This window comes from Strix aluco, chromosome 31 (assembly GCF_031877795.1).
Source record: "Strix aluco isolate bStrAlu1 chromosome 31, bStrAlu1.hap1, whole genome shotgun sequence".
NCBI lineage: Eukaryota > Metazoa > Chordata > Aves > Strigiformes > Strigidae > Strix > Strix aluco.
The window spans coordinates 4052381-4057608 of NC_133961.1; the positions used below are offsets into that span (position 1 = coordinate 4052381).

At 46.7% G+C, this 5228-nt stretch overlaps 1 long non-coding RNA gene across 1 annotated transcript; it reads left to right on the forward strand.

Annotated features, from left to right (window-relative positions):
- Window positions 1-406: 406 nt before the first annotated feature.
- LOC141916888 (uncharacterized) lies at window positions 407-4397 on the forward strand. Its single transcript, XR_012621218.1, has 2 exons — window positions 407-1169; window positions 2908-4397. It is a non-coding gene; the product is annotated as an uncharacterized LOC141916888 (long non-coding RNA).
- The last annotated feature ends 831 nt before the right edge of the window (window positions 4398-5228 follow it).

The following is a 5228-nucleotide window of genomic DNA, read 5'->3' on the forward strand; positions in this document are numbered from 1 at the left end:
TGCAGAGGAGGGCAACGAAGCTGGTGAAGGGCCTGGAGAATAAATCCTATGAGGAGCGATGGAAGGAGCTGGGACTGTTCAGTGTGAGGAGGAGAGGGTGAGGGGAGACCTCATCACTCTCTACAGCTCCCTGAAAGGACGTTGTGGAGAGGTTGGTGCTGGTCTCTTCTCCCAGGGAATTAGTGACAGAACAAGAGGGAACGGCTTTAAACTGCAACAGGGGAGGTTCAGACTGGACATGAGGAAAAAAATTTTCCCAGAAAGAGTGGCCAGACAGTGGAATAGGCTGCCCAGGGAGCGGGTGGAGTCACCACCCCTGGGTGTGTTTAAGGGTCGTTTGGATGAGCTGGGGGGGGATGTGGGGTGGGGGAGAACTTGTAGAGTCGGGCTGAGAGTTGGACTCGGTGATCCCAAGGGTCTTTTCCAACCTGAATGATTCTGGGATTTAGAGGGTTATGCTTCATGGCAAAGCTGCCAAACCTGACCAGATGGCTGCTAGGTGGGGAAGGGCGCTGCTGGTTTTCCTTCAGCCTAATGTGGAGCTGGAAGGCGAAAGGAGGGAAGGTGAGGACTGCTGCTTGGCCCCAGCTTGGGTCCCCAACTGCCCGAGCTCTGTGGAAACCACTTGCCTTTGGCCACTGGAGGGAGGTGTTCCACCAGGAAAACTCAGCCCGGGTGCTGCAGTATCAGCAGCATCGGCTGGTCCCTGGGGGACAAGATGATGACACTGATCACTTCCTTCTGCTCCTAGTTACTCCTGGCAGCAGGGTAGCTAAAATAACTTGTAATTACAAATGTAAACGATTTGTGCTGCATGCTTGGCATTTTTAGGGATAATTTTCCCTTCCATTTCTCAGAGCAGCACACAGTTGGATATTTTGTTGCATGTCTTCCACTACTGTATATGGGTTGCTGCTTGGGTTTCTGCCCTAAGCAGCTCTGGACGTTGAAGATAGCATGAGGAGCTTCTCCTGCTGCTTCTTTCATTGTCCCCATCTTCTTCCTTTTTCCCTCCATCCTCAGTTCCTTTGTGTTGTCGGTCTGGGGGGAAAGGGGGGCATTTGATGCTTATAAATCTCATCTAAAAAAGGATTCCAGGAAGAAAGTCCTCAGACCTTCAGAGAGCAAGAAACCTGCTGCTGCTCCTTGGGCCAGGCTCATCTCCAGAGGTAAAGGTGTGCTGCTGGAACTAGGCATGAGAATAGCACTCGGACTTCTTGGGAACTGCAGTGCTTGTCTAGCAAAACCCACAGCACCAGCCTCTGCAGTAGCTCAGCACATGGAAGCATTTTGTGCATAACCAATAAGCTGCTATATAGCTGTCCCAGGCCAGTAATTAATATTGCAGGAGTATAGTTGTGACCTCCCTGTGGCCTTAAGCAAGGCCTCTAGTAATGAACTGGTGACGTTCCTCATTCTGTGTGATCATGAGGAACTCAGAAGCTGCTATAATTCTTCCCATGAGGTTTTCTTCCTTCTGGAAAAGGAAGAGGAATTGGTTTAGGCTTGCCCACACCCAATCTGTAGGTCGCAATGCATCTTGTTTTCTGTGGTGGTTTCTGTGTGACAAGTACTCAATGTGGCAGCTCTTCTTTTCTCTGTAACTCTCCCATGTGTGGTGGTGTGGCTGATCCCTGCTGGCTTTGCTCAGGAATTGAGGCTGAATTTGGTAGACTTCAGAAAAGGTCTGATTTCTGGCTGCTGAAGGGCAGACTGCGAGTGGTGCTGTTCCTCACCTTCCCCAGCCGTGACTTGGTTGGGGATGGTGAGGAACAGCAGCCATAGGGGCTCACGGCTGAAAGGCCTGAGGACCCTGGGATTCCCACAAATGCTTTTTCACAGCCAGTTGCTGCCACTCAGTGCCATAAATGGAGAACATGTCCTCAATTATTCATGGCCTGGCTCTAACCCATTAGCCTCTGAGACTCTTGGCTCTAGCCTGGGCCTTTTATTACAAAGAATAAACCTCAGTTAGAAGCCAGGATTTCTGAATGACATCTTAAGCCAGGTTGACACTAAAAACTTGTCAGTGTAAAATCTACTAACGTGGAAGTCTTCAAATACTTGCAAGCTGGCAAAAGGTCCTTAGCAAAAACTATGGTATTAGTGAACCAAAGCTATTTAGTAGAATATTGCTAATAAAGCTACTAAGTGTGCTTTAGCCATTATAAGCAGTTTCTAGCAGGTGTGTGCTGGTAGAGCACATGCAATTTCTTGCCTTCTGGCAAGAATTTCTTCTGCCAAACATGGGAAATTGCCTTCTCCTAAGTAGGCTGTGTAACCCTAGCCATACATTCTTACTTCTCATAAGTATGAATTTTCTGGTTTCTCCCTTCTAAGCTCCTAATAATACAGTTGTCTGGGGTGTGTGCGTACTGTTTGGCTTTTGTGGGGAGGGATTAGGGGACTATTGGATGCTCTGTATCTGGAGAAAAGGTATTCTCGGCTCTCCAGGCAAAAATATTACACCCCTTTAAAATAGGGATTTAAGAGAAGGATAAGGCTCCAAGTAGTATGTGGATATTCTAAGAGATGTGGAATCTGAGAGGGGAAAATCCTGCTTTAGCCCACAAGGATGGTGTTTGCACACACTTGAACTAAATTTCTCTCTGGTGTCTTCTTTCCTATACCTCTCTCATTAACAAATGCCATCATGAGGTACCTTGTCTGTCCACAACAACCCCGAGTTAAGCAGAAAATATAGAAACCTACTTCTGTAACCACAACAGGCCCCGTCTCTAGGAAACTACAGAGCATTTCCCTTCCCTCCTATAGGCTCCACATGTGAGTAGCTCCCATTCCTTCACAATGTTGCTTTGAACAATGGCAGCAGCTCAGGGGTTATCTTGATATTGCTCTTTGTTCTGTGAGTGTTCACCAGGTTAGGAACTATTGGTTTACACTTAGGTGAGGCCATCATGCTGCTGCTCCAGACCTGCATCAGATCTAGAACTGCCCAAGGACCCCAGATCCTCACTGTGTCACCGTAGTGGCAGACCTTGTCCGTTGTGTGACTCTTGGAGCATTATCTGCTGTTCAGAGCCGTGAGCCTTCTCCGTGGTGTCTATTCTTGCCCACGTAAGTTCCCTGGAAGTTCTTGGTCTGCGGTGTTGGATCTGGCTGCGCTGGCATCAGGTAACTAACTCCAAACCAGCGGTTGTGACAGTGCCGGAGATCAGAGGAATGTGCATCAGACTAACTTTTTCTTCTTTTTGACCTGCTTAGAGTTACAGACTGGACATATGGAAGTTCTTCAGAGACAGCAAGAATCCCAGAGCATGTGACCGTCTGAATTGCTTACCCAGCATGCTTCCTGGGTATTTTCTACATAGCACTTCTGGAAACTATTTAGGATTTACTAGGGTGGAAATGTGAGGTCCTGTCAAGACCATGTTATAGTACAGGCATGTGCTTTGGGCACTGAACTTGCAAAATGATGTCAGAATAGTATAACTCATGCAGTGATGTCTGCAGACAGCCTGGAACAATAACCCAGCAGAGAGCAGACCTTTCATTTTGGCAGAGGTTGTTTCACAATGCTCTTAAGTATTTGAAAAGAAGTTGTCCTTTTAATACCATGTTGTAATTAACTCTGGTTAGCACTGGCTGGGAATTCTTTTGGCAAAAGAGTTTTTCCCTAGAGGGTGTAGGTTCCTATAAAACAAAGTGTGTTTTGTTTATGAGGTTTTTTTTCTTCTGCTTAAACAGGACTGAAAATAGTTGGATAACTTCTGATGGAGGGGTTTCTTCTGCTTTCTTAGTGGTTGCCTCATAGTAAACATTATGAAAAAGACCTGGAATTGGACAAAATAGGATTATAAAACCATATTCTATATATGTGACCTAACAACAGTGTGTATTGGGCTTCTGAGGTGGGATAGACTGGGGAGATGAGTACATTTTTTTCCATGTGAATAGTCAAGAATGTTGGCTGCATCTGAGAGGAAGAAGTATTTTTTTTGCCTTTAAATCTGCATTTCTTAAGATCTGGGGCCTGAAGAAATTAAAAAAAAGGGAAGGACGCACCAAAACCACATTAACCAAAAAGAATAAACTATACAAGATACCACTGTTGCCCCTAGGCTGAGTAGAATTAGACTAGGGGGTGCCTGCTACTTCCCCTCCAACCAAGGTGTCTGTAACAAATGTGCAAACCAGGTCCACTCTGACACGCCCCTTAGAATCATAGAATCATTTAGGTTGGAGAAGACCTTTAAGATCAAGTCCAACCCTTAACCTAACACTGCCAAGTCCACCACTAAACCATGTCCCTAAGTGCCACATCTACACGTCTTTTAAATACCTCCAGGGCTGGTGACTCAACCACTTCCCTGGGCAGCCTGTTCCAGTGCTTGAAAATCCTTTCAGTAAAGAAATTTTTCCTAATATCCGGTCTAAATCTCCCCTGGTGCAACTTGAGTCTGTTTCTTCTTGTCCTATCGCTTGTCACTTGGGAAAAGAGCCTGACTCCTGAGCACTCCGTATTTTGGAGCGGTTCCTCTAGACCCCCGTGGGCAATTCTTTAGAGCTGCAGATCTCAGCGAGGTTTCAGCAGGGCAGAGCAGCAGTGAGGTGGGCTCCCCATGGTGTGTGAGAGAAGCTACCTGGAGAAACCAGTGGGTGCCCTTTCCTGAAAACTAATGCTCTCTCTGTAGTCACCTGGGAACAGTGTACAGTTTAGCAGGGCCTTCGACTTCAGTGCCTGCATGGCAGCAGGTATGTCACCAATTTCACATTGTTGCAAACTAATTGGATGTTTTCTTAGCTGGGGAGGGGGAGAGGAAAGGGAACTCCATGGTGAAATCAAACCTAAAAGAGGTGATACTTCAGTATTATGGTGGAAATGTAAATGCACAAAAATCATGTCTTGCTGCTGTTTTGTGGTGGTTTTTGGTTTTTTGTTGTTTTTTTTTTTTTTTTTTTTCTAAATGCCCCTAGAGGTAACTTCTTTAAGCAGTGTATAAAATTAGTAAATGGTACAGCTGTATCATAAGCCAACAGTGTGACTGTACTTCAGTGATTCTGAAAAGCAGGAGGGACAAGCTGTAGTCAGCCCTGGAGGGGACATAGGAGGCAGATTTCTCTGGAGCAGCTGCTGTTGGGAAACTGGGACCACGACACGGGCAGGGCGGCATGCGGCTGTGTTTCAGCTGCCGGGGTTTGCCACCTCAGCTCTCACCGGCGGTGGGAGAGGGACAAACACAACTCCCATGCCTGAGCAGGAGCAC